The sequence below is a fragment of the Odocoileus virginianus genome, chromosome 32, assembly GCF_023699985.2.
Source record: "Odocoileus virginianus isolate 20LAN1187 ecotype Illinois chromosome 32, Ovbor_1.2, whole genome shotgun sequence".
Lineage (NCBI taxonomy): Eukaryota > Metazoa > Chordata > Mammalia > Artiodactyla > Cervidae > Odocoileus > Odocoileus virginianus.
In genome coordinates this window covers 5658510-5681971 of record NC_069705.1, presented here as the reverse complement: position 1 = coordinate 5681971, position 23462 = coordinate 5658510, and the positions used below count along the sequence as shown (strand labels likewise).

General features: G+C 41.2%; 1 protein-coding gene across 4 annotated transcripts in view; it reads left to right on the top strand.

Moving 5' to 3' along the window:
• The window catches only part of RARB (retinoic acid receptor beta), a 1138330-nt gene that overhangs the window by 559456 nt on the left and 555412 nt on the right, over positions 1 to 23462 (top strand). For all 4 annotated transcript variants that reach the window (XM_070459826.1, XM_070459825.1, XM_070459827.1 and 1 more), the window contains one exon: positions 21908 to 21959. The gene's annotated coding sequence lies outside the window, so the exon portion shown is untranslated. The remainder of the gene's footprint in view (positions 1 to 21907; positions 21960 to 23462) is intronic.

Genomic DNA, 23462 nt, shown 5'->3' with positions numbered 1-23462 from the left:
AGATTTGCTGCGAGGGCAAATCTTAATGTTTTCTACACACACACACAAAATAGCTTTGTGAAATGATGAAGTCCCTTAAAGGTGGTTGTCATTTCACACTGTATGTTGTTGTTTAATTGCTAAACCATGTCCAGCTCTTTGCAACCCCATGGACTGTAGCACGCCAGGCTTCACCGTCCTCCCCTCTCTCCTGGAGTTTACTCAAACTCATGTCCATTGAGTCGGTGATGCCATCCAACCATCTCATCCTCTGTCGTCCCCTTCTCCTCCTGCCTTCAATCTTTCCCAGAATCAGGGTCTTTTCAAATGAGTCAGCTCTTCGCATCAGGTGACCAAAGTATTGAAGCATCAGTTTCAACATCAGTCCTTCCAATGAACATTCAGGACTGATTTCCTTTAGGATGGACTGCTTAGATCTCCTTGCAGTTCAAGGGACTCTTAAGAGTCTTCTCCAACACCACAGTTAAAAAGCATCAGTTTTTTGGCGCTCAGCTTTATGATCCAACTCTCACATCCATACCCGACTCCTGGAAAAAACATAGCTTTGACTATAGGGATCTTTGTTGGCAAAATGATGTCTCTACTTTTTCATACGCTTTCTAGGTTTGTCATAGCTTTCCTTCCAAGGAACAAGTGTCTTTTAATTTCATGACTCAGAGGCCTAAAAGATAAAGTATGTCACTGTTTCCACCTTCCCCCTTGTATATTCCATGAAATGATGGGACTGGATACCATGACCTTAGTTTTTTTGAATGTTCAGTTTTAAGCCAGCTTTTTTTCACTCTTCTCTTTCACCCTCATCAAAAGGCTCCTTAGTTCCACTATATATGTATGTTAAATCATTTCATACACATTAAAGGTCACAATGTACAACCTAAATAAATGCAAGTTTGTGTTTCAGTAAAGCTGGGAGGGGAGAAAGATAGACTAAGGACGAATGACAGTTGCAGTGTCAGTGCCTGCGTGATTCTTACATGAAGATCTTATTCCACAATTGGGCAGAGCCTGAGAAACTGGACTTGTGTCGTGTTTTGTGTCAGGCAGGAACGGTGTGTTGTCTGCCCGCTGCAGCATCCTCGGCACTGGTTTTCTACCTAATGTACAGAGACCCTTCGTTAGTATATGTTAGAACGACGAGAGGGAGGGTAGAGAGGAAGAAGGAAGAAAGCTTCTTTTTGTAGACTCTAGGGCTCCACACAATCCGTGTGTGTGTGTGTGTGCACTCAGATGTGTCCAACTCTTTGTGACCCCATGGACTGTAGCCCACCAGGGTTCACTGCCCATGGTATTCTCCAGGAAAGAGCACTGGAGTGGGTTGCTATTTCCTGCTCCAGGGGATCTTCCTGACCCAGGGATCAAATCCAAGTCTCCGCATTTGCAAGTGGATTCTTTACCACTGAGCCACCTGAGTTCTCCCTACTTAGGCCCCGTTGTAGTAATGAGAACCTAGAACTGGTACATCACGGTCCCATGTACTAGGACCCAGGGTGTGTGGCCAGCACATTCCTGGGCTCTAATGAATATTCTAAATATATGTGGGGCAGTGAACGTACTGTGTCTCCCTAGTTCCCTATCAATACTGGAAAATAGTAGATAGTCAACTTTTTGTAGACTGAATGAATAGTAAGTTGAAGGAAGTGTCTTTCTAATGTTACTGAAATATTCTAAGACTTTGTAAAACTTCCTCCTAGTAATGCTGGGATCTGCAGGAAACAATAGTCAACCAACTATGAGGCCACTCCTGAAATCTTTAAATTAGTCCTTCACCCAGACAGCAGTCCTATTTTTTTAATGTGTTTTATAATTTTAATTTTTTTATTGGTGTATAGCTGATTTACAATGTTGTGTTAGTTTCTGTTGTACAACAAATCAGTTATACGTGTGCATATATCTCCTCTTTTTAAGATTCTTTTCCCATACAGATCGTTACAGAGTATTGAGTTCCCTGTGCTGTCCCTAATCCTTATTGGTTATCTATTTTATACCTACTAGTGTGTATATATCAATCACAGCTTTCCAATTTATCCCCCTCATTTCCCCATAAGATTGTTTTCTATGTCTGTGAGTCTGTTTCTGTTTTGTAAAGGAGTTCATTTGTGTCATTTTTTGGATACCATGTGTGGCTCAGATGGTAAAGAATCCACCTGCAGTGTGGGAGACCTGGGTTTGATCCCTGGGTTGGGAAGATCCCGTGGAGAAAGGAAAGGCTACCCACTCCAGTATTCCGGCCTAGAGAGTTCCATGGCCTGTGTAGCCCATGGGGTCACAAAGAACTGGGCACGACTGAGGACTTTCACTCACGTAAGTGGTATTACTGATATTTGTGTTTCTTTCTCAGACTTACTGCACTTAGTATGATAATTGCTTGGCCCATCCATGTTGCTGCAAATGGCACTGATTTTCCTCTTCATGACTGAGTAGTATTCCAGTGTGTTTAGGTACCACATCTTTATCTGTCCATCTGTTGGTGAACACTTTGGCTTCCCTGCCTTTCATTATTCATCTCCGTTATTCTCAGTGAATGCCCTGTTTGCAGCTGATAGTTCATAGCTTGAAGGGGAGCCATCACCTTTATAATCAAAGTCCTTCCAGCATTTTTGTTCTAGTTGGAGAACTTATTATACCCAATGACAAAGTTCAAAAGTTGGTGAAGTCTAGATTGGTGGTACCAAGAGGTCTGAGGAGAGAGGCAGAAGCTTGTCATGTGTGTTTCTAGAAAATGATTGGTCTAAAACCTAGGATAAGCCCAGAGTGAGCCTCCTTACCAAAGCAGGTTTCCCTGATGATGGCTGAAAAAAGGACATTTTAAAGCCACCTCCAAGCTGGGAAAAGAGAGTGAAATGTATGCTTATAGATATGTCAGGAAACCCTCTTTTATTCTCTCATCTAGTTAACAGTTCAGGGAGATTGGGTCCACGATGGACCAGGGTGTACAGATCAGGAGGCCTTTCCAAAGGAGCAGGTGAGGTGACTGTGTCATCTGTTAATGCACAAGCCTGCTGGCTTCCTTCCAGATACTCAAAGCCAGAGCTGCCTCCCTCAGGGAAGTGACTGTTTCTATGTGTTCATTGTTTGGGGCCTCTGTTTGTGTTCAGCTGTCAAAACGACTTCAGTGAAGCTGCTTGTACTACACTGTGTGATTTGGTTTATCTACCAGAAGAATAAGACTTGACTGAACAGTTTTTTAAATTTATTTTTTCTAAAATCTGCAAAACTTTCTAAAAAATGGAAACTGTGAATCTCTGGAGTATAAAATTCATTGTCATAGACTTGCATCCATAATTACTGAAGTAAATTATAAGCACATTACCAGGTTCAGCTGTATTCCTGGAGCTTCAGAAGTTTTTTAGGTTCAATATTTATGTTAGTCCTAAAATAACATTTAATGGAGACTTTTTCTTAAAATGACCTACAAATATGGCCTATAGAGGACAGTTCTAAATATGGTTGAATTATGAACATGCCCTAGTATTTTATGATACATTGGAAAGTGGCTTGATCAACATTAATATTGATTAGACCTAGCTGTTCAATAGCTTGGATAAATATGTGTTTCTTTTTGTTAGAAATCTATCATATCCGAGGCATAGGCCAATATGTTAGGTTTGTAAATCATGCAGGCTGCCCAGCCGTTTAGACTTCAGACCAGAAAGAGGCTGTCATAAATCCAGCGCTCCTGGGGGTGGGTGGGAAGTTAGGGGAAGAGGATGGACATGGCATGGAGAGAAGACCGACGTTTGCTGGTTTCCAGGCATCTCCTAGGAAATATCCAGGGATAGGCTGATGTTCTCACGGGCTTGTTTGAGTTTTTTCACATCCCTTATGAAAGAGGAGGAAAGAATCAATGTAGGCAGTCTACCAGTCATTCCTTAAATGAATAGAGACTAACTACACACCAATCATAAACCAATTCTAGAACATATTGAAGACTTTGGTATTCAGGAAAGCAGTATTTTCCAAACCAGGATGCACTAACCCTCCACTGAGATGTGGAAAAATATCATAATTTGTATTATCATTTAGGTTGTATCAATATGTTAAGCTTCACTAATAGTTAGCACACGAGTCAACAAGAGCAGATGCATATCATTTATTAGTGAAAGTGAAAATGAAGTTGCTCTGTCGTGTCCGACTCTTTGCAACCCCAAGGACTTTAGCCCACCAGGCTCCTCCGTCCATGGGATTTTCCAGGTAAGAATACTGGAGTGGTTACCATTTCTTTCTCCAGGAGCTCTTCCCAACCCAGGGATTGAACCCGGGTCTCCCACATTGTAGGCAGACGCTTTACCATCTGAGTCACCAGGGAAGTCCATATAATTTATTAGTAAATACATATATATCAGGAATGCGTGCTAAATTCTTTTTTAACTGATTAGATGTGCTCCCAGCCATTGCTGTTCTGTCTCAGGAACACATATTTCCTCAAACCCAGCAGGAAGAATCTGCCTCATTAACTTATCCCATGCCCAGAGTTTTTTTTTTTTTTTCCCCAGAATTATTCGTGGTACATCATCAGACCACCCTGGTCCCCAGAACCCCAATGCTGTGTGCAGCAAATGATAGCATTATTCTACGTTCTCCTCCATTTTTAAAGACTTCTGGAGGAATTTCAGCCTTGAGTCTTACCGATTACTTACTGAAAAGAGCCCTGGAGTTATTGCTACCCATTGGGTAATTAGGTAGTTCCAAGGAAAATAATAAAACTATTTTGTGCCTGGGAGATTAGAATGGCACACGGTGACTCATATTAGTCAGCTGAGTAATTATGTAATTACAGAAGAAGGGGAAGAAAAACCCTTCAGATTGTTTTTCCTAAGAGGCACTTTTGGAAGCGTTCCAGCCCATCAGGTACTTATGTAATTAGGTCGGGGGCACAATCCATAAGGAAAGGCTTGACGGGGGGAGGGTTCATTAAAAAAATGTTTATGTAAAAGAACCTTGTGGAAGAAGAAAAGGGAGTGTTTAAAAGATTCACACAGGCTCCGCACCTACTAGACAGGACGCATAAACGTTAAGGGAAATGGTGTTTCATGGTAAGTGGAGGGCATGTGCACGTGGGTAGAATAGGATGAAGGGTCATGTTTTGGAGCAATCCCGGGCACTCATTAAGCTTGTGCTGGGGGTTCTCTTCCAGCGGGCCTGTGTTTTCCCTATTCCTACAGAGAAATAAACTGAGAGGCTCAAAGAACTCAGGTCCTTTGGGCTCCAAGCCCTGCTCTTCCCACTGCACCATGCTGCTGCTGCTAAGTCGCTTCGGTCGTGTCCAACTCTGTGCGACCCCATAGACGGCAGCCCACCAGTCTCTGCCGTCCCTGGGATTCTCCAGGCAAGAACACTGGAGTGGGCTGCCATTGCCTTCTCCAACACCATGCTCCTACCTACCAGCACTTCTGAGCTGAATCCTGCGGGTTGTCCTGATGGCATAGATTATCAGTATCACTGTTCATTTCATCTCTTAACTTTGTGTGAATCTTGTCTACACAGTGCAAACCACTGGATTAAAAAGCATTAACTTGGTCATCTGGGCCATCTAAATTACCAGTCTGTGTTTCCTGCATGGTTCATCTGAATAACTCTACCTTACAGAGTACTTTGTACAAAGCAGCACCATCACCCCCTTTATAGGATATACATTTAAATGCATCCAAGTTTCCCATGTTAATGCATTTGGTAAAAAGAGAATGCTGATATTTTGAAGCAATGTATTATGATATCCAAGGACTTATTTCATTGTCGAAAATTTGCTTGTGCATATTCACTAAGGTTTAAAAAAATGTTTATAATAGTATCTACATTTTGAGACTTTTTTTTTCTGATACATTCTGCATGTGTTGATTAATCTTTTCGGTGGTAGAAAACTAGTGGATACTCTGGTGCAAAACACTAACTCTCAGATTTCTTTACTCTTTATCTGATTGTTTTGCTTTATCCAGTGATGCTCTTATAGTTTCAGGGGATGAAAAAGATTTATCAGCAGAGAAAGAAGTTACATTCACTTCTCTCTTTAGTGTAGCAGTGATATAAGTGTCCATGGTACAAAAATAAAACCAGCTGATTTGGAGAAGTCCTCTGAGTCAGGCCTTGGTGCAGTAGCTTAAAATAAGCAGTGGGACTCTTTAGAGGTGCCTGTAGAAGGACTGACATCCCAGGAACTGGAAGGAAGAAACCAGGTTTGGAAGGGCAGGCTGAGGCTCATCAGAGACAGATTTCTCTGCCAGTTCTAGACATATTTTGTCTTCTTCCACTACTGACTTGAGCATTCATGTTATTTGAACAAGAATTGTCAGTTCCATTCAGTTGCTCAGTCACATCCGTCTCTTTGTGACCCCATGGACTACAGCATGCCAGGCTTCCTTGTCATTCACTGTCTCCTTGAGGTTGTTCAAACTCATGTCCATTGAGTTGGTGAATTGTTATAGATCCACCAAATATTGATTTAGAGTTTCAAAAATTTCAGCATTGACTTTGGAATATGTACAATCCAGACTAGAAGTTTTTTCCTTGCTAATTTCCATCATTCTGGCCACTCATTTTCTGATTGAGATGCTTGTCGTGGAAAAGTTGGCAGACTTTCTGGGACAGGCTGCAAGGTTCCTAAAAGCAAGAGGGCATATCTGAACATTTAGCTCTGTGACATCTATCTGTGCTTTTATGTAGTGTTGAGAGTTAAGGATGTGATTTTAGCTCAGCATCTTCACAAGGATTGGACTCGGAGACATAAGCAGATGGTGGGCTCTGGGTGATTTCCTATAGAATTAATGAACATTTCAGGTATTTGATAGGAGCTGCCTAGTTTCCTGAATCTGTTCATTTGGTAAATATTTTTGCCACTGTGAATAAATTGAGATACAGTTCTCCCTCTCAAAGACCTCAAAGTCTGGTAAAGGGAAGACATGTATTGAGGTAACTAATTGTGAGTGACATGTGAGTAATAGAATCAAACAAACAGGAAGAAGACGCCACTGACTATTTGGGGAAAGGAAGCTTCATGGAGGAGAAAATCTTTACTCTGAACTTTCAGAGATAACAGAGCTTTCTCAGCAGGTGAGGAGGGAGTTCAGAAAAGCAGAAAAGCACATTGTGCCGTTGCACTCAGCTGCTCAGTCGCATCCGACTCCTGCCACCCCGTGAACTGCGGCCCACCAGGCGCCTCTGTCCGTGGGGTTTTCCAGGCAAGGGTAGTGGAGTAGCTTGCCAGGTCCTCCTCCAGGGGATCTTCCTGGCCCAGGGATGGAACCCGCATCTCTTGCCTGCGTTGGCAGACAGATTCTTTACCTCTGTGCCATCTGCGAAGCCCAAAGCAGGTGCGGGAGGGCATTTCAGGAAGGTGGAAGAGCGTGTCGCAGTGTGTCCCGCTCCTAGACTTGGGGAGTTTCTGCGACAGCACTCAGATGGCACGACGGGCTGGCTGTGCAAGAATCAGACCTGGAACGCGCTGCCCCGGCTCGGGGAAAGCGTCTCACCACTGCGGGCTTAGACTTCTTTGAGCATGTGAGACACATTTCATTACCTTGACTACCAAAGTCATCTAAAATGGTCAGTATTTTACAGAAGGATCAATCCCAAAAATAAGACCCTTGAGCTAATATTTAAAAAAAAATTTTTTTTGAAATGTAGTTGATTTACAACGTTCTGTTAGTTTCTGGTGTGCAGCAAAGTGATTCAGTTATATATATAATACATTCTTTTTCATATTCTTTTCCATTATGGTTTATCAGAGGATGTTGAATAGAGTTCCCTATGCTATATAGCAGGACTTCGTTGTTTATCTACTCTCCGTCTAGTCAAGGCTGTGGTTTTTTCAGTGGTCATGTATGGATGTGAGAGTTGGACTATAAAGAAAGCTGAGTGCAGAAGAATTGATGCTTTTGAACTGTGGTGTTGGAGAAGACTCTTGAGAGTCCCTTGAACAGCAAGGAGATCCAACCAGTCCATCCTGAAGCAGATCAGTCCTGGGTGTTCATTGGAAAGACTGATGCTGAAGCTGAAACTCCAATACTCTGGCCACCTGATGTGAAGAGCTGACTCATTTGAAAATACCCTGATGCTGGGAAAGACTGAGGGCAGGAGGAGAAGGGGACGATGGAGAATGAGATGGTTGGATGGCATCACTGACACAATGGACATGGGTTTGGGTGGACTCCAAGAGTTGGTTATGGACAGGGAGGCCTGGTGTGTTGTGGTTCATGAGGTCACAAAGAGTCGGACATGATTGAACTGAACTGAATATAATAGTTTAATCTACTTATCCCACACTCCCAATCCATTCTTCTGTCATCTCCCACCCCCTTGGCAACCACAAGTCTCTGTGTTCTTTATGTCTGGAAGTCTGTTTCTGTTCCATAGATAAGTCCATTTGTATTTTATGTTCTACATGTAAGTAACATCACAAGGTATTTGTCTTTCTTTTTGTGACTTACTCTGCTTAGTGTGATAATCTCTAGGTCCATCCATGCTGCTCCAGAGGGCATTATTTCATTCTTTTTTATAGTTAAGTAATGTTCTATTGCATATATGTACCACATCTTTATCTATTCATCTGTCAATTGATAATTTAAGTTGCTTCCATGTCTTGGCTATTATAAATAGTGCTTCTATGAACATATGGGTGGGTGTGTTTTTTCAAATTATAGTTTTGTCTAGGTATATGCTCAAGAGATGGATTGTTGGATCATATGCAACTCTATTTTCACTTTTTTTGAGTAACCTAAATACTGTTCTCCATAGTGGCTGCACGAGTTTACATTCCCACCAAGAGTGTAGGGGGCCTCCCTTTTCTCCACAGCCTCTCCAGCATTTGTTATTTGTTCTTTGAGTTGATGCTTTTTAAATGAAGCTTTACTTCTCAAAAGACTTATGTTTTCAGAAATATTAGAAAGATATCCTGTGACACTTGGGTAAAGAGGTTTCTCTTTAGAGGAAAAGTATTACATACATTCAGTTCAAGAAGTCAAGTAGCTGTGTCCTTATGACAGAACAGCAATGCCCTGCTCCACCATTTTCCAGCAGTAATTATTCCTGCTGCCTTGCAGCAGCTGTTTTCAACTTTTCAGCAGTTGTCTTTTACTTTCTTCTAACATTTCTAATCTGCTTGTTCATACTGTTTGTGATTATTACATTGTAGAAATGATTTACTGTCATCCAATTACAGAAGATCAAAATTTAACTCTTCATGTGACACTCACTAGGTCTTCCTTGGTGGCTCAGACAGTAAAGAATCCGCCTCTATGCAGGAGACGTAGCTTCAATCCCTGGGTCGGGAAGATCCCCTAGAGAAGGAAATGGCAACCCACTCCAGCATTCTGGCCTGGAGAATCCCCATGGACAGAGGAGCCTGGTGCTGAGCGACTAACACTGGATACACTGTATGTTACACTCATGTGCTTGGATCCCATCCACATTTTCCAATACAATTCTAGCACAATTTTAATTAAATGAATATTCAGTATTGCACATATAATTGTACAAACATTGCTCTTAGGCAAAAATGCCATATTTTATATTGATGTTTCCTTCTGTCATATAAACTGACTTGGTTCTTGTGACCATCCACTCCTCTTTGACTCAAGCTACAGGTTAATGTTTTAATTCTCTCTGGTCTGTGAAATTTTCCGTATGCTTTCCAGCTACTAAAATTTTGTTGATGTCTTTCATCTGCTGTCGTCTCTTCTCTCTTTCTCTTTAAATTTGTGGATTTATGCCTTTAGGGAGGAAGTGGAGATAAATGTGTATCTCTGATATGCTGTGTTTAAAAAAAGGTAGAATAAGGCTTTCTCGGTGGGGCCACAGAAAAGGCAGAAGTAGAATTTTAAGTGAAAATGTTTAATCATTGCAAAGGAAAAGCAGGTGTTGAGATAGAGCAGAGTTTAAACTACTTGTCAGGGATATTAAGAAATAAGATAAAGTACATGTACAGAGGAGGAATAGAAAGGTATAATTGTCCTTGTGAACATTCTGTTTGTAAGTGTAGGAGAGAGGGAGTTTTTGCAGCAGTAAGACAGGTCTTAGCCTGAGGGTGATAAAGGAAGAAAAAAGGAAGCTTGCAAATACTTTTGAAGAACTGTCTAAAGATGCTTTGTACCTAAAAAACAAAGTAGTTCCCAGCCTCTTTAAATCTTAGGTACATAAAAAAGTGAGAAGCATGAGAAAAGAGTATTTGCAAAATATCAGGTCGTAAGTGTTTGAATTAGTACAGGAAGAAAATTTCCTGCCAATAGAGCTTTGTTTTGTCAGTTATCTACTTAAAAATGAGACCACATACTCAATTCAATTGATATTTTTGAGGATACTACTATAAATTCACTAGGAAGTTTGGTCAGACAACAGATACTTCAGAGAAATTATAGTTAAGAAAAGACAATGAGACAAAAGTACAAATAAGGTGAAGTAACTCATGGAAGAGAACATGAGTGAGCTAAGAACTCATGCTGTTGAGAAACTACTCTTAGGCTTGAAGGAAGTAACATCTTAAAAAGATCCTGAAACATAGGACTTTTCAGGAAGAAAAAAAAAATGGTGAGAAGTGTGTTCTCTGAAGAGGCAGGAAACACAATGACATAAGGGCATGGGAAGACTTGATGCCTTTGGAGGACACCAAATAGTGAACTTGGGTGAGAACCTTCAGGTCAGTGTTTTGAGAGTTGGTTTAGAGAGCTGAGATACATTGATGCCAAGTTACAGAGGGCTTTTATTAGAGTTTTTGAAGCATTATCCACATTCTGTCACCTATGAGTTTCAAGCATTTTGAAATAAAGAAATAGGAATCAGACACAGATTAAATTACATACAGAATTGCCAGTAAAGCTGGCACTGGGGATATAGTTTGGAATAGGAAGCTAGTCAGGTTTTCTAAATTTTGCATATATTTGTCTACAGAGCAGGCAGACAACCACAAGCCTCTAGACGACAGGGTGGAAGCAGTGGGAGACAGGGCACCAGGGGCCTCTCATAAAAGAAATCAATCAAAGCTCCCCTACATCTCAGGTAGACAGCGATCTTTACCTTAGTCTTACCAGACTTGGCAGAAGTGAATGTTCCCTTTAACGTTACACTCTCTTGAAAAAGGAAAGCCCAGGCTGGAAGGAACATCCCTTCTATGGAAATCTGATGTGGAGAATGAGTGTTATATGTCTCCACCAGCCACCAACAGCCTTGACTGCAGTTGGTAGAAGCCGTGTGGGCTTTGGTAGAGCATGGAGAGCTGCTCCAAACCTTGGAGTAAGATGCTGCGGCAGAGCTGCTCTTTAGGAAGAAACCAGGCAACTATAGGCAAAGCAGTTCAGGACAGAATGGACGTGAAGGTAGGCGTGACGATGAGCTGAAGCTCCAATCCTTTGGCCACCTGATGCAAAGAACTGACTCACTGGGAAAGACCCTGATGCTGGGAAAGACTGAAGGCAGGAGGAGAAGGGGACGACAGAGGATGAGATGGTTGGATGGCACCACCAACTCAATGGACATGAGTTTGAGCAAACTCCAGGAATTGGTGATGGACAGGGAAGCCTGGCGTGCTGCAGTCCATGGGGTCACAAACAGTCAGATATGACTGAGCTGCTGAACTGAACTGATGAAGATGGGATGCTGTGATTGAAGGAGTAAGAGGAAGGAAAAAATCTAAAGCTGGCTTATGAACCGTGAGTGTGGACAGATCGAACAAACATGAGGAAAGGGATGAAAAACGCACTTTAGGACAACTGGGAGATGGGAGAAAAGGTCGGTGATTCAAATTCCGATAACTAAATTAATGATAATTCCACTCACACAACTGGAGAAGTGATTAGATGAAGAAACTGGACAGCAATGAGTTGTTTATGGACATAATGAGTCTGAGTTATCAAACCATTGGAAATGTCCAAGAGAACACTGGAAATGTGGGTATGACGTTAGAAAAGAACATCAGGTCGAATAGAGAGGGCCTACAATGAAAATTAGGGACTCACTAAATCCTCTCTTTAACACAACTGACCCCTCCCCTCAAGTTTAAAACTTTACAGCAAAAAAAAGTGATATTCAAGAGAGCAGGGAGATGTGTGTGTGTGTGTGTGTGCGCGCGCGCGCGCGTGCACATGCGCGTGCCCTTAGTCACTCAATCATGTCTGACTCTGCAACCCCATTGACTGAGGCCCACCAGGCTCCTCTGTCCACGGGATACTCCAGGCAAGAATACTGGAGTGGGTTGCCTGCCCTCCTCCAGGGGATCTTCCTAACCCAGGTCTCCCACATTGAAGGATCATTCTTCACCACCTGAGCCACTGGGGAAGCCCCAGAATACTGGAATGGGTAGCCAATCCTTCTTCAGAGGAGCTTCCAGAACCAGGAATTGAACCAGGGTCTTCTTCATTATAGGTGGATTCTTCACCAGCTGAGCTACCAGGGAAGCCAATATATATATAGATATAGATATATACATACATACATATATTCAGTTGAGTTCAGTCACTCAGTCATGTCCTACTCTTTGCGACCCCACTGCAGAATGGCAGCACACCAGGCCTCCCTGTCCATCACCAACTCCTGGAGCTTACTCAGACTCATTTCCATTGAGTTGGTGATGCCATCCAACCATCTCATCCTCTGTCATCCCCTTCTCCTCCTGTCCTCAATCTATCCCAGCATCAGGGTCTTTTCCAAGAAGTCACTTCTTCACATCAGGTGGCCAAAGTATTGGAGCTTCAGCATCAGTCCTTCCAATGACTATTCAGAGTTTATTTCCTTTAGGATGGACTGGTTGGAGCTCCTTGCTGTTCAAGGGACTGTCAGGAGTCTTCTCCAACACCACAGTTCAAAAGCATCCATTCTTCAGCATTCAGTTTTCTTTATAGCCCAACTCTCACATCCATACGTGACCACTGGTAAAACCATAGCTTTGACTAGACGGACCTTTGTCAGGAAAGTAATGTCTCTGCTTTTTAATGTGCTGTCTAGGTTGCTCATAGCTTCTTCCAAGGAGCATCTTTTAATTTTATGGCTGCAATCACCATCTGCAGTGATTTTGGAACCCCAAAAAATAAAGTCTGTCACTGTTTCCATTGTTTCCCCATCTATTTACCATGAAGTGATGGGACTGGATGCCATGTGTAATTATGACTGTTTCAGATTGTCATATGGCAGAAACTGACACAACATTGTAAAGCAGTTATCCTCCAATTAAAAATAAATAAAATGCAATAGTGATATGTTAGTTTAGCTTACACTGGGATGATGGTCCCTCTCATCCTGAGCTATCCCTTTTAGTAGCTCCAACACCATTACCACGCTTTTATAAGGGAGATTGTCAGTTAATTGAGGTCGGCCACTTAATTTCCTGGTGCCTGTCTTCTCATGGATAAAGTGAGTTAGTGATCCCACCCATGGCAAAGGGTTGTGGGAACTCGATGAGTTAACATTTGTAAAGCACTGGCTTGCGGTGGGTCTGGTAAAAGTGGTGTCGCTTTTCCTGTGTTTTTGTTCTGCTCTTGTCCATGAAGCACCCTGCCTGGAACCATCTTTTGAGATACACATTTTGCAAACAAAAGCTGATAGAGTCACAGGACACATTAACCCCATTCATCCCACAGAAACACTTGAGCTCCTTGCCTTGGAGGGGCCCTCAGCCTAACAGCGACGGGGTTTGAGTCCACTGGCATGCGGAACCAGTACAACCTGATCAAGGTTGGGATCTATGGATAAAGCAAAGACTCTGCGATAAGTAAGTGAATCTTGTGCTGGAGAAGCAAGAGCAGTGTCATGTGGATAAAATACAGATAAGCACCCCTTAACCCACTGCTCATTCATTAGCTCATCCATTAGTGTATTTATTCTTTCTTTAGCACAAGTTCAAACTTTGTTTTTTTTTTTCCAATTTTAATTTTTTAATTGAAGTATGATTGATTTAATGTGTTAATTTCTACTGTAGAGCAAAGTGATTCAGTTACACACATATATATCTACATTCCTTTCTAGATTTGTGTCTTATGTTGGAGTGTGGCCGATTAGCAGAGTTGTGTGAGTCTCAGCTGTACAGCAGAGTGATTCAGTTACACATACACATGTGTCTGTTATTTTTCAAGTTCATTTCCCATCCAGGTTTTTACAGAGCATTGAGGAGAGTTCCCTGTGCTCTCCAGCAGGTCCTTGTTGACTGTCTACTTTATATACAGAAGTGTGTACGTGTCAATCCCAAACTCCAGTCTGTCCCCCAACTCCACTCTTCCCCTCTGGTAACCATAACTTTGGCCTCTGTGAGTCTGTTTCTCTTTTGTAAATAAGTCCACTTGTATCATTTTTTTTTTTAAGATACCACATGTAAGTGACATCATACGATATTTGTCTTCCCGTGAATTCAGACTATTTTTGACAAGGAGCGTAGCTAAGCATTACATGATTGATGTAGATAAATGGCTTGTGCTTTGTAACCCTGAGAAGTGGTTGTCTAGTGGAGGAGAGAGGCCTGTGAAAAAACCTCTGAGCCTGCAGGAAGGGCTGAAGGAGATGGGGAGGCGCAGAGGAGCCAGGGGCGTCACATGCTCCTTTCCACCCTGGGCAGAGCGGCAGGGGCTCTGTGGAGGTGAGGGGCTTGATCCTACCCTGCCAGCTCACTTCCCAGTGTGTTTGGGTCTTTGGGCAGAGAGCACCTCAGACAGAGGCGCGGGGTGAGCGGAGGAGAGGGGCTTGAGATCCCACTGTCTCCTACCACTTGCCCTTGATGGGAGACAGGGGGCAGGGGTGACCACAGGATGAGAAACCGAGAATCAGGGGGCCTGTGGATGCTGGAGGGCCCTGGACAGAAAATTGTATCTCCTTAGCTCTTTTGCCAAAAGCCAGCTCTGCTTAGGAATCTAAAAAGAAAACTGAGATTATTTATGTGCTACGACCAGCAATACATCGGAGGCCATGTTATTGAGCTGGTTCAAAGCAATCTCGATTATTGAAAATGAATGAAATTGAATTCCACTTCCTACAGAGTCATTTATTGAAGGACAAAAGCAATTAATATTGAAAGTAAAATAATTGTGAACTTCTGAACTAAATTACCATGCAGATGTAATGTCCTGTCTCATCAGTCTTTACCTACTTCATGTATTAGAGAATCAGAGCCGGTCTCTGAACCTGCTCCTCTGCGTCGGTTGTGCTTATTCATTCTGCTTTTGCCAAAAAGCAGTTCTCAAGAGTAACAGATTAAAAGTCAAAGTTTCAGAAATAGGATTCCAAATTTAAAATTCACAGCCGTATTGAGACCTGAGATCTCAGTTCGTAAATTAATCATATCATTTGGTAAATTTTTTTAAAAAGAACCGGTAAGGTGACCCTTAGTTCCTTGACAGCAGCAGGAATTTTTGCACATTATTGAAAACTTGACACCACCATGAACTACCTGTTGCCAAGTACGAGGTGTGCATTTGATGAATGATTCTGCTGTCAGCCTCAAGCATCTTTGTGTAACTGATTTATGTACTGAGGGCCCTTCAGAATGGAAAGTGCATTGTATGTACAGAGATAGTACATAGATTATAACTCACACAAGTTCCAACTTGAGCACCTTTGTTTTATGGAAATGCAGCAGAGTCTCAGTTCAGTCGCTCAGTCGTGTCCGACTCTTTGAGACCGCATGGACTGCAGCACGCCAGGCTTCCCTGTCCATCACCAACACCAATGGCCTGCAGTCCACAGGGTCTCTAGAAGAGTCATCTCCCATTTGGAAAGTGAGTTCTTAAGTCAATTTCCCGGAAGCAGAGCTTATGGTGGGGATTGGGGAAAGTCAGAGGAAGAAATGGGGAGGGATGGGACTGGAAAGAGGAAACTGACAGAGGGGTGGGATCAAGACAGATGCATGGGAGAGTCACCTGGGTCCTAGCCTGCTGGGGAGTTGTGGGACTAACACAGGACTCACCTCAGCGTCGTTGCAGCGTGTCCATCGCTCCTGTATCTGAGGATCCGCCCGCCGAGAGTCACAGGTGTGGAATGAACACACCTGGGGAGCTAGTGTGTGGGAAGCCGGGAAAGGGACCGCAGGAGCGGAGTGTGTGCCGGGCAGTGTCCAGCATTCCAGTGCTGTGGGAAGGAGGTTTAATAGCATCAGTCCATGGCGACAGTAAGTAACTTACCATCACCATCCCGGAAAACAGGCCCAGCTCCTGGCAGTTTTCTTGATTCAGAGCGCAGTGTGCAGAAAGAGGTTTCAAAGAGGCCAAGAGATTACTTTCCTGCTGGCAGCAGCCTGGTGGCAGAAGACTGACACGAGCTAGGCACGTTCTTAGGTGAGGAAAACAAACCTCGGAGGCGGGGAAGCCAGTGTCAGAGGGACCGAGCTCCCTGATAGCTGGTGTCGGCAGCGGGGGACATGGGTCTCTGAGAAAGCCAGAGACATGGACCCATCTAAAAGGGCCGAAATTCAGCCTCAAAGAGAAATGGCTCAAAAATATGTCTGTGTACATAGCATTGAGCGGAGTTCCCTTTGCTGTATCAGGCCCTTGCTGGTTATCCATTTTAAATATAGCAGTGTGTACCCTGGATGGAAGGCGTGTTTGGTGGAGAATGGATACATGTATGTATGGCTCAGTCCCTTTGGTGTCCACCTGAAACTAACACAGTGTTGTTAATCGGCTATACCCCAACGGGGCTTCCCTCAGAGCTCAGTCGGTAAAGAATCTGCCTGCAATGCAGGAGACCTGAGTTCAATTCCTGGGTCAGGAAGATCCCCTGGAGATGGAAATGGCAAACCCACTCCAGTATGCTTGCCTGGAGAATCCCATGGACAGAGGAGCCTGGCGGGCTACAGTCCATGGGGTCACAAGAGTCAGACACGACTTAGCAACTAAACAAACCAACCAATACAAAATAAAAAGGTGTGTGTGTGTGTGTATGTGTATATATATATACACTCACATATCTGTGAAAACAGTCTGACCTGTAGCTCATCAGTCTGTAGTACTGAGTGTCTAAAACAGAGGACCTTGGTATGTGCAAAAATACGGTTTGCACATTGATAGAAAACTTTCCAAAATGTATTACTAGAAAGCAGGTATAAAGGGAGAGTGATGCTGAACCCACTAGACTTTTACCCCCTCTCTAAAAGCTGGGGCTCTGGGAATTCGCTGTGTGACTCAGGGAACGGAAACTGATCTCCGTAACAGCCTAGAGGGGCGGGGTGGGGAGGGAGGCGGGCGGGAGGTTCGGGGGGTGGGGGGGGGACATCTGCATACCTGTGGCTGGTTCATGTTGGCGTATGGCAGAAACCAACACAGCTCTTTAAAACAATGATCCTTCAATTAAGATAGTAAACACGTTTAAAATCAGAAGAGTTGGGACTCCGTCTCAGGATAATAGATGCTGTTAGTAGCAGGTTATTTGTTTTTTAATTTTTATTGGCGCACAGTTGACTTACAGTGTTATATTAGTTTTGGGTGTACAGCAAAGTGAACAGTTATACATATATCCCCTCTTTTTAAAATTATTTTCCCATACAAGCCACTACGGAGTATTGAGAGTTCTCTGTGCTATATAGTAGGTCCTTATTAGTTATCGATTTTATATATATAGTTGGATGTATATGGTAATCCACATCTCTGAATTTATCCCTCTCCTCTTTTCCACCAGTACCAATAATATTGCTTTCTACATCTGTGATTCTGTTTTGTAAATAAGTTTATTTGTACAGTTTTTTTTTTGATTCCACATATAAGTGATACCATATGATGTTTGTCCTTCTCTGTCAAACTTACATCACTATGACAGTCTGTAGATCCATCCGTTGCTTATTCAGCCATAAAAAAGAGAGAAATAATGCAATTTGTAGTAACAGGTTATATTGTAATGAAATTTTCAGTATCTGTCTACCACCTGATGACTTTTTAAATACTTGAGTGCATCTCAGGGAACATAAATTCATCCCTTTTCTTGGCTGAGGGCTTTGCCATGAGCGTTTTGGCAGGATAGAATTCTTTAGTGACTCAAAAAAATATACTGTTTTTAAATATAAAAGAAAATACTGTGTCAGTGCAATTCTTCTTTTGCCCCCCTCTCAGAATCCTAAGGGGAACATCTCCTTAATGAGCAGTAACCCGCTAAAGTCCATGTAAATTGATTGAATGTGGAACGAGTATATGAGCCTTCATTGTCACATCTCCACAAAGCAGTATTTCATGGCGGCACTCCCCAGTGTTTAGCCCAGATACCAGGACATCTCTGCAGTTTCCACAGTGATTCACCATCGATGATCAGGCGAATCATTGAAATGTTAGCTTCTAACCTTGCAGCTTATGGGCTGAGTCGGAATGGTCCCACTGCTACATTTAAGCTTTATAAGACTTTCTGCCAGAAACTTCCATGCTTGTTGCATTCAACATGCAAACCAGCCCCACTGGCAGTTATAAACCAGTCGGGAATAGGTATTTAAGGCATCTTTCGCAATGAGCACTCCTATGTACCGGTTATGACTTAAAGTAAGAGACTCCATTGTTAGGGGACTTGCGGTTATCTCCATAGTTTTTCAAATCACATTAGCAAATGGGAGTTGGGTTTTGATACCCTAGTTACTTCCCCACTTATAATTTAAAACAGAAATGCCTACTCTAGAGACTGAATTTTAAATCCCTAACCTCTTAGAAAAACCATAAGCAAAAATTGGTACTTAAAATCAAGCCTCAGTTAACCTAGGTTTGCTTTCCTCATTGACTGAATTTACCAGATAGTCGAGTAACTTTCCATTTTAATTTTTGCTTTGAAGACTTGGCATAAGGAAAGGCTTCCTCATTCAAGGATCCTATGGTATTGAGAGCAGCTTCAAAGAAGAAAATGAGAAGAATTTCTTTTGTGTCAGTTTCTTGGCCTTTTAAATTACATTTATGCTTACTTTTATATTTTAAGAAGATGATCAGCTTTTATTCCTTCTGACTTACTGGATGAAGATGAGTCCAAACAATGAAGAAAGCTCAACTATCAATTATTTTTAAAGAAATAGAATATTTTTAATAGCAACAATATATTCAGAGTTTGATAAATAAAATCCTTTAGAAAATCAGTGAATTTGAATTATTGCTCAGATAAAAATGATTCATATAGAGTTGTTGGAAAAACACGTAGTTTGTATTATCGATTTGTTTTAGAAGCCTGTCTTCTAAAACAGAAGACAGAATTCTGCACTGTGTGTATGCCCACTCATGCACATAATACACACACACACACACACACACATTCTTCCCTTGTGGCTCAGCTGGTAAAGAATTCCCTGCAATGAAGGAGACCCCGGTTCAATTCCTTGGGTAGGGAAGAACCTCTGGAGAAGGGATAGGCTGCCCACTCCAGTATTCTTGGGCTTCCCTTGTGGTTCAGCTGGTAAAAAATTCCCTGCAATGCAGGAGACCCCGGTTCAATTCCTTGGGTAGGGAAGATCCTCTGGAGAAGGGATAGGCTGCCCACTCCAGTATTCTTGGGCTTCCCTTGTGGTTCAGCTGGTGAAGAATTCGCCTGCAATGCAGGAGACCCCGGTTCGATTCCTGGGTAGGGAAGATCCTCTGGAGAAGGGATAGGCTGCCCACTCCAGTATTCTTGGGCTTCCCTTGTAGCTCAGCTGGTAAAGAATCCACCTACACTGCGGGAGAGCTGGGTTCGATCCCTGGGTTGGGAAGATCCCCTGGAGAAGGAAAAGGCTACCCACTCTAGTATTCTGGCCTGGAGAATTCCATGGACTGTATAGTCCATGGGGTCGCAAAGAGTCGGACACAACTGAGTGACTTTCATATACACACACACACACATGCGCGCGCGCGTATGTACATACACGTACACACACACGTTTCCTGAATTAGACTCTCCTCTGAATGTGGCTGACCAGTGTCTAATCTTGCACTTCCACTCAGCTCAGGTTGCAACGTGAATTCATAATGTAAATTTCCTGCACTTTAAGTCCACCTAAACAGTACTGGGGTGTCATCTGATTAATTATATTTGGAGTTCAAAGTTTTGATTATGGATGATTTATCAGATGTAATCTTTTAAAGGCATAAAATTAAATAATGGGCAGTGCAGGTAAAGATTAACTTGCCCTAGATCATCAAGATTGATGGTCTTGGTTTCCATAAATACTGGAGGTTGATATAGCATGCTCTACTTTCATGTGATTGAGTTCTATAAGTTCCAAGAGGTTAAGCTCATGGAACATTTTGCTAGCCTTGGGTCAGTATAGATTACAGGAATCAACTACCCAATCTGATGGCTTTTGATTTGAAGATGTTACAAAGCTTTAGTAGTTTTGCTCTTTTACCTAGTCTCATTGAATTATTTAATGAGATCTGTGGTAAATGAAGCAAAAAGATATGACTCCTGATCTCGTGGAGCTTGCAATTGAATGTAGGCACATCAAAACCAAGTAAAAAGCAAGTACTCTTTTTACAGGTTATTTTTAAAAGAGCTTGGAAATTAAAGACCTATTTGTCCTAAGAAAGAGAATGAGAGGGGCATGAAGGGATAGGTGATCTTCTTAAGTTTTAAAAATCAGCACTTGATTGTACATTAGATAAAAACTGTTTACTTAGATTCAGTTAAAATGATATGCTTCCTGAATCACTGACATGATTAATTCCATAAAAGCCTGATCATATGGGTAGGCATAATCTAGAGACTTTAAAGTTTTTTTTTGTAACTATAATTTGCTGCTCCTAAATAATTCTTTCTTGTGATAATATAATATGTAGTCAATGCAGAAAAATTGCAAATTTAATGAAAGATCCAAAAATTTACTATAATTCTTTCACCAAGTGGTAGCCAGCATTGACACTTTGACTGGAATCCTCCCAGTTGCTTTCTGACATACATACACATCTTTACATTTATGCATTTTTGTAAGAAATAGAATCCTACTACATGCATTATTTTACAACTATTTTCTCCTTTTAGAGCAAACAATGTAAAACATTTCCATTTTACATTTTTTTGCGTTATAACTTTAATAGCTGCCTAGTACTTAATTACACTGTTGCCTCTCAGTTGCCTAAGCAAGTCACTGTTTACTTACATCTGTTTTCTAGTTTTTTATAAATTTATAAATAGTGAGATACCTGTCTTTTCCTCATTATCCATTATTTGCTTAGGGTACACCCCTAAACATGAAATTTCTGGTTAAACTCCTGAAGTTTTAGTTACATGATTGAAAATATCCCCCAGAAGACCATACTGACATATACCTCCATTGGGTGGGAACTTGTCCACTGAGACGGTCACTTTTACTGGGTACTTGCTTTGATTTTAACTTGCACCATTTCAACAGTCACAAAATGACTACGATAATGTGTTCTGTACTTTATATTTGATGTAAAATTGGAATATATATTTAATAATGTTTTCAGATTTGTAATGTTGCTTTCAAAATAAAACTAAAAACAAAATCAAATTTAGAGGAAATCGGAGCTTCTAGGATATGAGCATCCTGAGGACAAAGTTCATAGCGTGTTCTTACAAAAGCAAGTCAAGAAATTACAAATGCAAACATAAGTCATACAATGGGAACCAAAAAAAGATCCCATATAGAGGAAACAAACTTGGAATTGGGTTAGAAAGTATTTGTTCCCAAGATTCACAGTTGGCTATTGGTCTCTAATGAAAAATTAATTTTAGGACTGCTATGGAAATATGATGGTATCTTAGAATTCCTGTGACTATTCTCCTGAAAGAGAGAATTCCTGTGACTATTCTCCTGAAAGAGATTCTAGTGAACCAATAGAAAACTGAGTTATCTATGAAGATTACTCCTAATAAAAATGACAAGTGGAAAATTTTAAGTTTGTAGGCTTCATGTAGACATCTTTCTCAATGGTTGGTAGTTACCAAAATTAAATGATACTAAGAAATTGAGTGGCTGTGTTACATACAGTGGTGGGGTGTTAGAATTAAAAGGAATTGGAAAGATTGTCTAACTCAGCTCCTCATTTTACAGATAAAATAGAGTCTGGAAGAGATGAAGGAACTTGTCTGAGGACCCACACCTGGTGAGTAAAGAAAGAATAAATAAATTCAAATAAGCATATATTAAATTATTAAATATTGAAGCAATTTAAATATTTAAAGCATCATGAAAGTTTCCTTATAATAATCTGATGCCTCACATATAACCACCATTTGCAATATGAACTTCGCAAGTATATATATACACACATAGAAGCAAATGTTAACATTTTTTCAAAAAAGTGTCATATATAAAAATTATTCTACAAACTGTTTGTTTACATATGTCTTGTCTAGATAGTCTTGTTTTCTCTCAGCTAACAAGGAGATGCAGTAGAGCAGAGGCTGGCAAACCTGTTCCGGAAAGGCACACATGCTAAGCATTTTAGACTTTGTGGACCCAAGCCTCTGCCACAACGACCCGGCTTTGCTGTTCTGGTGAAAAAGCAGGCACAGACACTATGTAAACACATGCGTGTGACTTTGTTCTGATAGAACTTCACTTATAAAGACAAGAAGCAGGAAACATTTGTGCCACAGGTTATAGTTTTGTAACTCCTACAATACAGAAAGAAAAAAGTTATTTTAGAAAACTGTGATGGTTGAGAAGGAAGCGTGATGAATATCCTGCGTGTAGAGAGAAAGGAACTAGTCTGAATTTCCATCATTAGATGTGATCTCAGATGAGACAGGTAGGCTCCTTGACCCCTTGAGTAAAGCATGTTTACTAATGCAAAGATTGTGTGGTTATTTTGAAAACTAAATGAAATTATTTATGTAACTCAGTGGTTAGTACATGAGAACGTTCTCTTCCCCCCAGGGTGGGGATTAATGCAGGATTTTTGTACTCATGTAGGTGAAGCACTTGGGCAAGGAAAAGTTGCTCAAATTCACTGGTGTCTCGGCATGTCCAAGTCTTGTTCTGTGTAGATCCCTTTAAAAATCATGTTCTCAGACTGTTGGCAAAGTTTGGGTAAACATGACTATACCAGAATGATCCTGAGATTTCCTGAGAAAGGATTAACATGCCTTGCATGGAATTTTGCAATAAAGGAAACACTATAGTTTAATTCATAGTGATTTAAGGAGATGGAAGATTTTTTAGAGGGGAAATCTAATTATAGTGAAAATAAAATTTCATTTGCCCATCATTTCCTTCATTATTCATTATTTTTTATTGGGAAGATAAGTATGTACAAAGAATAGGAAAGAAAAACATATTAGAGTGTACTAGGAAAAATAAGGAATTAATGTAATGCTACTTAACTATAAATTTCTCATATTATAATCATATTTTAATTTATCTTCAAGTGAACCTATTGGGTAAGTTCAATTGGTTATTTTAAGACAGAATTTCTATAGCAGTTCCAAATAACTGTATTGCTTTTTCTAATTCATTTTGAAATAATGTATTTTTTTATGACTTGATAAATTTGTTTTTTCTCTGCTGGTGTAGTTTCGTTCAGTTGAATACTCTAAGATTGAATATAACTTTTCTTCTGTTTAGTATTGTTGTTGGTTTTTCTTAACTCAAAAGTAGTTCATTT